The sequence below is a fragment of the Aulonocara sp. 'chitande type north' Nkhata Bay genome, linkage group LG8 (assembly GCF_057382095.1).
Source record: "Aulonocara sp. 'chitande type north' Nkhata Bay isolate Kocher_YH1m ecotype deep benthic linkage group LG8, A_spYH_male_GT1.1, whole genome shotgun sequence".
Lineage (NCBI taxonomy): Eukaryota > Metazoa > Chordata > Actinopteri > Cichliformes > Cichlidae > Aulonocara > Aulonocara sp. 'chitande type north' Nkhata Bay.
In genome coordinates this window covers 20,427,186-20,439,568 of record NC_141351.1, presented here as the reverse complement: position 1 = coordinate 20,439,568, position 12,383 = coordinate 20,427,186, and positions in this window count along the sequence as shown.

The window sequence follows — 12,383 nt, the reverse complement described above, 5'->3', positions numbered from 1 at the left end:
GACTGCCAGCATATGAATCAAGGCAGTATGACATTGTTCATTGCCTAAGGCCAGAATTTCAGCATCCCCCTTTACAATCTTTTCATCCATCCCTCCATCCCGTCAGTCCCCCCTTCTGTCTCATAAATGGGCAAGTCTGCTTTACCAGAGGCAGACGGACCCTGGAGGAGGGACAAACCTATTATCTCTCTCACAGCAGCAGCTCATGCAGGAGCTTCAACAGAAGATAGGGATTCTCAAACAAGCTGCTGTACACTCAGATTGTTACCCAGTACCTAGTTGCTGCTTTTGCTACTGTCAAACATTTCCACTATAGTGGTTTTTAGAGTTTTTCCTTGTGGGCATTTTAACTCAAACTGTTTTTCTAGGGTACTGCATCAGCATGTCTTGCAAGACATATCCTGCTTTAGCCAGACAAAGTTTTTGTTTTCTTCAAAAGAAATTACAGAACAAGGTAGCTTGAAGTGCTTCTGAATTGAAGGAATTTGTCCAGACATGAGGCCTTATTTGACCTGCAGTTGCAGCCAATGCCCATATGGTCGATGTTTAGAACAAGTTTGCCTACAGTTTAAAATTCACTTTACTCTGCAGTGTGATGTCCCAACATAATGGCAGTGTATTTGTACATCTGTTTCATAGAGGTGAATTGTCCTGTTGTTGCTACAGACAAAAAACTTTGAAACTAATGTTTCCAATAGTTCCAAAACCATTGGAAACAAGTTACCTGTCTACATCAAGTATGTTCTCAAGATACCTCTGAGGGAACTGGTCACCCTGAAAACCAGGAAAACAGCTTTGCAAATGTGTCTACTGTTGCATTTTGACCCAAGCCATGAGCAGCTTTTGTTGCCTATGAAACAAGTCATGAAAATGCAACATACGTGTGAGCGAAATGCAGTCTTTGGTGTGAGATCCTTGAACTTTCAAATGCAGGTTTCTTTTTGAACTTTAAAGCTGGAAAAACTTTGCTTACAAGGACACTAATCAATAGATACGAGACCATGCTGATGAAAAACGTTGTTCATTTAAATGAAAAAAGAGAAAAAAAATTGTGTCCAGGAAGAGAAATCAATAGAATAAATTTTGTGAGTATTTCACAAATTGCAGTTAGACTGTGTCGAAGTTTTCACTAAGACAACAAAATGATATGAAAGTTCAGCTCAGGTGGCTTCCAGCAGCAATGCCAGGAAGACATCTGAGGACTGTGCGGGAGAAGCCATTTAATTTCACAGTGATGAGACGATGCCTCCTTTAAACGATCTGTTATTCTAATGAACATACTGATCTGAAAAAGGCATAATACCGGATATCTGGTCAATACTGTCATATTTAAAAGCAGTTGCATACAACAGCTTTTACCAAAAGTTCTAAAATATGTTATGAAATATTTAAACAACCCCAGCAGCAGCAAAGGCTTATACTTTACTGTCAGCCTCAGGCAGAATGGTTTCCAGAATTCAAGTTGTTTCTGCCAAATTGTGACCCTGCCTTCAGCAAACTGCAATGCAAACTGATGTTCTGTAGGACTCCGTCTTTTCCACTCCACTTATCCAGTTTTGGTCAACATGTGCCCAATGCAGTCTCATCCTCTTATTGTTAGCTGACAGATGGCAAGGTTACATGCACTTTGAGATGCACACCTGCATATCACAACATACTGAGTTGTAATTTGCATATATTTGTGGGAATAAATGTTGGTACTCTAATGTGATCTCACTCATCAACAAGGTCATCTAGAAAAACTGCTGCTTACTGGATCATTTATTTATTTGTTGATCTACTAACGCACAATTTTTTGGGAGAAATTAAAAAAAAAAGCTGAAACATAATGTGTTCAGTGAAAGTCCTTAAAGTTAAAGGGATCAATAGTTAAAGGGATAAAAAAAAGCTCCACTTTATCTCGAAAAACTAACAATCAAACCCACATTCTCAAGCAATTAACTGGCTGTGCAGCATTACAGCAATGCATTCTTCATGTTTTTATACTGTAAAAAGCTCTACAGAAGTAACTTTAACATTAATCTTCATATTCTTTGGTAGGATAGCCATTACCTCACCAGACTTTATGAAGGCCTTTCATTTTTCTTTGGTCACTGGATTTTTTTTTACTCACTTTGAGTCCAATCCTTATACCTGACCAACTTCAGAGAAATATATTCTTTCAACGGCAAAATCCACTTTACATTTTAGTCAACTGAATCAGCTTTAGATTTGGTTTACAGCATCTGATTGGGAACAGGTTCATTTTTCAGCAGGACAATGATCCCAAACACACTGACGCTGTAGTAAAAGCATAGAAACGGAGATTGAAAAAACACACAGTGAATACTATCAGTCATGGATTGACCTTGGCAGACCCCAGACCTCAACATTACTCAAGCAGTATGGCATTATCCTGGCAGAGATTGAAACAAAGCTGGTAAATCCAAATAAGAGCCATTCTTCAGATGCTCCTCAGTAAGCATGGAGAACTATTCCTGAAGATTACTAAAAGAAATTGCAAGTGAGCTTGTAAAAGAGATTTCAGGCAGTTGAAGAGCAAAGGTGGTCATACCAAATATTAACTTTCAAACTCATTTTATAGTGTATTTCTATTTGTATTTGCATGTTTCAAAAAACCATTACACTCATTTCCCACTTCTCAGCAAAATGTAAAGAAATGATGGGTGAATGGAGACTTTTGATCAGTACTCTATTATATTTGGATTTTTTTGTAGCACAATTGAGAGACTTTGATGTGTCTTGGTGTCAGGGGTTCAGAAAATGCAACCTTACTCTTTGCGTTGTGGTTTCATTTCCTGACTTTGTTTCTTTCCTGCAAGGTGGGATAAGTTTCACCATCATCCTTAAATTTAACTCTGTTCGACAGGTTTTGTCTTTCGACAATCTTGTTTTTTTCTTTGTGTTCTGTCAGTCTCCTTTCCATTTATTGGAACTTTATCTGACTTTGAGCCTTCATTTTTGCCTGTTTTTATAGAGACTTGGGTGTGAGCTGATGAATTTATATTAATTTTAACCTCCTGATGAACTTGGCCTTGCAAGTTCTTGCAGTCTAGTCCAGGTTTGCTCATAAAATCACGTTTGCTTTTTAGATTTATTCTGATATTTAACATAAACTAAATGTTTAAAGCATACTCAACCTTTGCGAGTCATCTGCACAGCTGTGTCTTTCCCTTTACCTACCAGGCAGTCTCTCAGTTTCTGCCTCATTACCCCCAAATCCCCCAAAAGGAGGGGCGCTGGTGCATGAGGTTGACCCAAGCCTTCTGGGGTCTTGTACAGGATGTCAAACTGGAAGTACATCCAAAACTGGAAAGAAAATGCCAGGGAACCTAACTGTGTATGTCTTAATCTGAAACACTTCATTGTTGTTGTGTTTGTGGATGCACAGGTGAATGTGCAACACATCCATCATTTTTCATCTCTCGAGCCTAGTATCTGCCAATGAGTAAAAGTTCTCAGCAAAATGCTATCGCATTAATAGGATGTCTTTTCCGGCAAGCTCCTAAGAATTGTAAACTACATGTCTGGATTGTAATTTTCTTTTCACCAGAGAATCAATAGTTTTTGCAGCATTCTTGACTGAACCTGCTGAAGCATGCTTCTCAGCCTAATGGACCCACAAGTTCCCATCTGTTAGTGAAAGAGATCTCAGCAGGTTCTCTCCTTCTCTGTCCAAACACAGGATACTGAGAACAGACAAAAATCTGATGACTTTTATTGGAATTCCAAGACTTGTCTGGAAAACAAGTGGAGGACAAGCATGTGGCCGTTAACCTCTCACTATAAGGAGCAGAAAAACAGTTTTACAAGCAGAATGTTGCAAGTGTTTGCCATCGTGTTTGCCTTTTTTCTCAGTCACAACCTTATTGTGACTTATTCAGATACCTCATCTGCTTTAAGTTTATGCTTCCATTACTGTCTTTTGTCACCCTTCCCTCTTTCTGGGGGATCACAAGACGTGCAACTCCATATCACAAAGCTCAGTCAGTGGGTTAGCAGGCTATTTGTAGATCATTCAGTGGGAAACCTTCCTTCAGGGGAAAAATTGAATCATCATGTCAACAGGATTATGTCATGGAAAAGTAGTGAATGAAGTGACAAATACTGAAGAGATTTCCAAAAAGAATTTCACATTTTGATTCATCACATGACAGGATCCTGCTTAGCTAGATGGTGACTTAAATAAGTTCTGCAACTGGAATTTGTTTATGATTTTTCTTTTGCATGACAGAATTTTATCTATATTTTTATGCACTGAACAGTGTTGACTGTGCCTCGAGCACACTGGAGAGTTTTGAGTTTTAACATGGTGTAGGCCTGCAATTTTTCTAGATTCTCTAAATGAGCTTTTTAGCAATTTTACCTAGAGCTGAAAGTCTCTTTTATTAAATACCCAGGTGTGTTACTAACCAAACATCGGGTGGTTTATTCGCTTCCATAACACAATTTTCCAGTCTTTTCTTGCCCCTATCCCAACATGATGCTGACATTAAAGTTAAAAGTATGTACAGCATTTTAACAGTTAATGTGTACCATGTGCTATCTTCTTTATATAGGCTTTTATTTTTTATTCAACAAAGTTAGCACTTCTTTGCACAGTTTTGCAACTTTTCGGAAGTTGTGCTTTGACCTCCTAACCCGTGATGCTGCTGTAGCATAATATTTATTTCAAGTGGGTTTCCTCCATGCAATATGCATCCTATCCATGAAATTATTATTCTGAAAAGCTTTGTAAGTCTGAGCCAATGTGGGGATTTCTTTGAAAGTCTGCAGTGTTTATTTCCTTCTCACCTTTATCCATCACAAACCGCCCACCTCCTGAAATACACAAACCATTCCCAATACATTTTCCTCTGAGCTCTGTTAAAACATTCCACCATGGCACATTATGAAACACTGCTTCTCAACAAGATGGAATAGCCCACTGTGATCAGACTAATGTGTTGTTGTCTGCTGCGCCCTCTCCCCTCTATTCTCCTCCCAAGTCTCTTCTCTTGTGTAAATAATGAATGCCTTGTCCCTGAGTGCACCTACTTTAACCAGAGTATGAGTATTTAACTGAACATTTAAAACATTAGCCAGACACTTGGAGCGTTATGCCTTCAGTGACAGAGGAGGATGTATTCAAGAAGGAAAACAGGAAAAAGGAGGCAGGGAGGAATGACAAAAAGAGGGATTAGATATGGGAAATACATTGCCGTCGCTCATAAAATGGTAAATCCAGGAAAGAAAACATGTTCCCTCTGACCGCACAACGCTTTGATAGGACTTGATGAACTTTGCTGTGTGGGCGTGGGACTGAAACAGAGACAGAGAGGCAGCGAGAAGTAGGCACCACAAGGACTTTGGCCAAATTCATCACCCACATGGTTTAATCTGATGTGTTGCTTGGCGGCAGTTTTCCTTCATCATTCAACTCTTAGCTGCGCTCACTACACACCCCATCAACAGCAGCCGACAACAGCGAAACAGTCTCTGCAATACTTGATTTAAAGTTTCTTTTTATTCATTCCAGATTCTGATTAGCGTTCATTCAGTTAGAGCAGTCTTATATTAACAGTCCTTTTCAACGGCTGCAAATAGCAGAAGTCAGGAAGAAATTGCAGCTGAGATGTCATTACTCTCTATAATGTGACATGTTTCCAGATAGATTAAGTTTGATCAAAAGTGGTCACAACTTCTAAGTAGGTTTATTTCAGTAGGTTCGAGCAGTGGGAATTCAACACATCAACACACCTGCATTGTTAGAACAGCTCGGCTAAAGTCACAGAAATGAGCAAACAAAGTATTACGATGCCAACACTTTGTCTCCCAGGAATTTCTTTTTAAATCCATCAGTAATTTAAAATTTCAGCAACAAAAATTGTTCCAACTTGCTTACATTCTGGCATACTTCCTCCCAAATTTAGTAGACAAACTGACAACTGAAGATCTGTAGCCGAGCACGGCTGCATTTAGTGGGACATTTGGTCCTTTAAGGCTCTTAGTCTTTTGAAGTTGGACATAGTGAATGATTTTTCAGTGGCAACATAAAATATGTCTTGTCCGTTAGACCATAAGCTTCTTTCCTCACTTAGTGCAAATTATTACACACAACCTGTCAACCTTTTTAACAGCTCCATAATTATTTTACCCAAAGCCATTTGCACTGACAGACATCCGTGCAAGTGTTGGTGCTAGACAATATTTAATATACTCTAACTACTCATCAGTGTAAATTTGGGTTTATTTTCCCCATCTATTTTCCTAACCACCTATCCTACTCCATGTTAAGTGTGTGTGTGTGTGTGTGTGTGTGTGTGTGTGTGTGTGTGTGTGTGTGTGTGTGTGTGTGTGTGTGTGAGCGAGAGAGAGAGAGAGAGAGAGAGAGAGAGAGAGAACATGCACGCTCTACATGGACGGGCCAACTGGTGGATTTTAATCCAGGATCACTACCCCACCATGCTGTACCATCTATTTCCCCCTGTTAGGTTTATTGCATTAGTGTTGTTCCGGCTCTGTGGTACAGGAATAAATCCTAATTCAGTCTCATTTGCACCAATCTCATATCCTGAGTGCCGGAGAAAGTAATTATCCTGAAACATATATAAATAATGACATGGACTCCAAGAAAAGCTCGGTTTATACTGTGGCATCACTTTTTCAAGTTTATTTTCTGTGAACATGTAAACTGAAAAACATAAAGACATTCATGTTTCTTTGTTTCAGTGCAGCAGTGAAATCACTAAAGTTAATTCCAAGCATGTGTAAAGTGTAGAAGTAAATTTAAATGTAATTTGATACACAAAGAGGTGTTTACAAGGGTTATAGAGCTAGTTACGTACCCATTTGGTGGTTATGTGTTTACACATGCATGTTGAAAGCAGTAATAAGTATGTGTTATATCTACCTAGTTGGTTTCCCTACATTGATCTGAGTACAAGATTCCCTGGCTTCTGAGAGGCCAGTGGATTATTCATGAGGGCAGTACAAGGAAGTGTTTGGTTGTTGTTGCTGTGTGCTGAGAGTACAGAGGCTGCTAAGAAAGCTATCCGTCTCAATCTTGCTGTTTCTAGTCCTTCAGAGAGATTCCAAGCTACCTTGAGAACCCTCACGTTACACATGTTATATTGGCAAAATAAGCATTGTTCTGTGACCCACCACACTGTCAGAAGTATGTTCCCATTTTCAGCTGCAGTGGCACAAAGACAAAATAACATAACGGCACTGAGGCTGAACAAGCCACTAAAATCCATCTATTCATCCATCCTAGGCAGGCTAACAGTCAGTGGCAAGGCTAACACATGGAAGCAAGCTCACACTCACACCTTTGGAATTATGACTCGAACTTACATACATGTGATTGGACTGTGGAAGAAAGCCTGAATGCCCAGACAACTCATAACAGCACAGGGAGAAAATGCAAATTCCACAGAGAAAGGCCCCAGCACATTTTTGCTGGGATACCAAGGAGCAGTATTATTTGGTTTGAGTCATATATTTCTAATAGACTCCAGTTTGTCTATATAAATGAGAGATCTTCCTCACACATTAATGGTTAATTTTGTTCCACAGGGTTTTGTGCCGAGACCAATTATATTTACATTAAACCTGATTCCCTTAGGAAGAATAATTAGAAGACACAGCATGCATTTTCATTGCGATGCAGATGATCCCCAGCTTTATCTACCTATAAGGTCAGATATCACTAATTAGTCAAACAGCAGGAATCTCTTATAAGAGTAAAGGAGAGGATGACCTCTAATTTCCTGCTTCTAAATTCACATAAAACTGAGGTTATTGTACCTGACATTAAAAATCATGAAACATTGTGTCTAACCATATACTTACCTTGGTTTACAGGAACACTGTGAGGAATCTTGGAGTAATATTTGATCAGGATTTGCCCTTTTATGCCATATTAAACAAATATGTAGGACTGCTTTCTTGCTTTTGCACAAAATCTCTAAAACTAGAAACATCCTGTGACAGAGTGATGCTGAAAAAATTAGTTTATGAATTAATTACCTCCAGGCTGGATTAGTGTAATTCATTATTATCAGGTTGTTCTAAAAGCTCCCCGAAAGCCTTCAGTTGATCAAAAAATACTGCAGCAACACTACTGAAAGGTCCTGAAGACCTCACAGTATTATTAGTAGAAATATCAGTAGAAATATATAAGTTGTATTTCAGTAGAAGGCCACCCACAGAGACCTCATCCTCACCCCATTACAACCCATTCTCCTTTACGTTTAATGAGTTGTAAGTCCAGTGCTGTCTTTTAGCTTTGTTTTTTTTTTCCTTATACCTCAAAATTGCTTTTGATGTTCGCCACATGGTAACTAAATGTCTGCTGTTTCATAGTGGGCAGGGCAGGTTGTGTACAGTTTGTTCAGTCATGGATTTCCAGCTGAAAACATCTACCTGCAGCTGCTGCTTGATGAGAGCAGTGAGGGAGAACCAAAACAGTTACGTTCTGGGCCATGAAACCAAAACAAGAATTACTGTCTTATAACACACAATCAAATAAATCTTTGTTATTGTGGAAAAAAAAAGATAGTTTGTGCAGCTTTAACATAGATACAGTAAATTAAGGATGACAAAAAAAAGCCACTTCACTAACTTTAAACTGCTTAAACTTGCCTCGAGCATGACAGTTCCCTCACCTCTGCTCTGTACTGTAATTGGACACAAAACCGAGTTTATTTGAAGAGAGCTCTGCAAACAGGATGAACCATGAATCAGGAAATAAGATAACTTGTCACAGATGTGCTGGTGGGTAGGTTTGATGGTCAGTTAATTAGAGACTATAAAAAGCAAGTTCCTGAAGGCTTCAGAGAGGATGGGTCAGTGTTGTAATGAGATCAACCTCTCCACAGGGTTTGTTAAATTACTTAAATTTGGCTTGTAAATCTGATTTGGGTGTGTCTGACCTTAACATGAGTCTCCCAAACAACTGCTGCATGTATAACTAATATAAAGACCCTGCATAACTTTTTATTTTGTCTGAATGTCCAGTATCTACGGTAGGTATCCCATTATTCCCCCTTGACCTTTAAATTTGGGACTACTCCTCAAGTAAACACAATAATCAGGTTTCCTGGCCTTCAGCTGAGCCTAATTGAAGATACTCAACTGCGAACTCAATTGTCTAAGTGTGATTTAGTTAGTGCCTGGCCTAATTAAAGTCCTGGAAATGACCTCCAAAGTTCTGTGTGGCATTAATCAGCTAGGACACCTCATCAGCCACCAGAGGAAAGTCAGCAAGAGCCTGCACTCTCACAGCATTAAGTCAGTGTGCGTGTGTGTGTGTGCTTTCTGAGAGTGATTTCCTGGTCTTTAACCCCAGCCACAGCTCTGACAGGATCAGCCACACTGTGGTCTATTGACAGCCCTAATCCTACCTCCGTGTTCAAACCTCCATTGCCCGACACCATTCTGATACTGCACACGCTCCTCATTTCCCCCCTCGACATGTTACACCCCTTCATCCACTAGTTTAAGAGGCCAAACTGGAATTTGCTCACCTCCTGCCCCTCTGCAAATGTTTGCTGAGATTCTGCGAGGTAATGTATGCGAGTTTTGATTAAAGCGCTCCCTTATGGTTTTTGGCTCAGAGCTGCTCAACCATTAAGGCCTGTGCCATGAACAAATGGATTGTGTGCTGGTGCCAGGGCCCTGCCTCTCAGCCTGCTCCGACTCTCCTCCTTCCCTGTACACATTCAAAACTGCACCTTTTAATGCCTATTAATGTTCATGCTTCCCCTTGACCTCTACATCCATATGTTCACTTTGACAACTTTTGAGCAGTTTAGCTGTTCTCTGGCCATTAGCTGATATGCAGGTAGTGTCCTGTTCTGTAACAAGTCCTTCCTTTAAAGTTCATGTTCAGCTTTAGTCAAATGCAGGCCTGACATGCAGCAATATACCAGTGAAAACCTGCTGAGTATTCTGCTAGTATAAACAGTAGCATCAGCTTTTTAAGCATTGCCCAAAATGACAGGCTGATAAGAGGCAATAAGGAGGCTGAGATGTAGGAAATTGTCAACAGAACACTGGATTTTTTCTCTCTCAAGTGACAAATACCTGCTTCTTCTTTTTCTTCTTCTTCTTTCAGCTGGTCCCTTTAGGGAGTTGCCACAGCAGATTATCTGACTAGCTTATCTCATCCAGTCCCTAACATTCTCCTCTGTCACACCAATCCTCTGCATGTTCTACTTCACTACATTCATGAATCTTCTCTTTGGTCTTCCTCTTTTTTCTCCTGCATAACAGCAGCAACATCCTTTGTCCAGTATATTTTGCTATCCCTTTTTTGCACATGTCCAAACCCTCTCAGCCTTGCCTCTCTAACCCTGCCTCTAAATCACTCAACCCAAGGTGTCCCTCTGATAAATTCATTTCTAATGATGTCAATTCTGGTCACACTCAATGAAAATTTTAACATCTTCAGCCCCACCATCACTACCATCTCCTAAACCTTTCCTTTCACTCTTGCTGCTATCGTTCTTCTCGCAGTTTTAGCTGTATGCCTGGGATGCACATAGCTCAGGTGGCATGATTTTGCAGTGGTTAACAGTGTCACCTCACATTAAGAACGTTTCCCCTTTCAAATTCCAGCAGTGGACTTTCTGTGTGAAGTTTGCACGTGCATTTTGGCTTTCACTCATATTTCATATACAGTGGCTTGCAAAAGTATTCTGCCCCCTTGAACTTTCCCACATTTTGTCACATTACAGCCACAACCATGAATCAATTTTATTGGAATTCCACGTGAAAGACCAACACAAAGTGGTGTACACGTGAGAAGTGGAATGAAAATCATGCATGATTCCAAACATTTTTTACAAATAAATAACTGCAAAGTGGGGTGTGTGTAATTATTCAGCCCCCTGAGTCAAAACCACCTTTTGCTGCAATTACAGCTGCCAGCCCATGGTGACTCTGAGCGAGCTGCAGAGATCTACAGCTCAGGTGGGGGAATCTGTCCATAGGACAACTATTAGTCGTGCACTGCACAAAGTTGGCCTTTACGGAAGAGTGGCAAGAAGAAAGCCATTGTTAACAGAAAACCATAAGAAGTCCCGTTTGCAGTTTGCCACAAGCCATGTGGGGGCACAGCGCTATGTTTTTTTTCATTGGTTGTCTCCTTTATGGCAAGATCACAGAGCTAATGCAAAAAGTGAAGTGAAAATACTTTATTTAAAAAAAGCAATAACTTATTGTCTCAAATTAATAAAAAAAATTATGTTTGATTTGCAGTAAAGTGCAAAATCAAAGGCCAGACTTCCCTCAACGCCCAACAATTTTATACATCTCCAAAATTGTAGGGATTGGTTAAAGGACTCTGTTTTGTTAAACTTCTAAATTGCATCCTGCCCTCAGTATTTCTGTCCAGTTTATTTCCTGACATCACTCGCAAACAAAATCTGTCAGGACTCAAACACAGAGAGGTCTGTCTTTATACCTTCCAGAATCTCCTTTGTGCCCTGGTGCTTAGTGCAGTTGTTTTGTCTTATCACATTTTCACACAGTCCCCTCTGCAGCTTTGACAATTTTGAAATACTGCTTCTTTTTTTATTCTGTAGCGCTTAAAACAAGAGAATGAGTGGAACGAGTCCTCAGAGAGTCACTCTACCATCAGCGTTAATGCAGGCGGTCTCCATCTGTTGTTGAACACTGACACATGCCAAGGAGGCACTGGCACCGCACAACTAACCTTCTACACCACAAGTTGCATATATCTGAGTATGTGTATGTGTGCATGTGTGTGTGTGCATACACCCATGTAGGTACATTTTATGCTTGATAAGAGCTAACACCACTGTGCTGCTTAGTGCAATCATGTCCAGCTCCAGGAACAACAGACTAAATCACAGGCTTCAGGTCATTAGCTTAGAGCAGCAGTAAGTGACGGCTGCAAAGCACCGTTTCCAACCAACCGGGGTGAGCTGCAGTGGACTTGAGACATTGCGCACCTTCCTGCATGTCCTGTTTTCAACATTTTACACTTGTCATTGAGCTTACTACCCATTAATGATGCCATTAGCCCCTGTGGTGTTTGAGATTAAGGAACGGTAAGAGCAGCTAGGTTAATAGGTTTGTCATTTTATTGGCAATATTCTGTCAGCAAGGCAGCAGGGGGATGGAAGCTGAGGATGAAAACAGAAAGAGAAATTGTGCACGAGTGGCGAGGATGAACAAAGAAAAGGAACATTTATTACTCTGTTAATATACTATCAATTTTTCTTAGATTTAATTCTCTTGCATAACATAAATTCATAAAGAGGGTATCGGTGATATTTCAGGTCACAGTAGTGTTTCCACAGCTGGCCTCAAGCAAGCTGGTTTGTAGCTGCACCAGTAAGTCCAAGGTCCAGGGTGGCTGTAACTCCACATAG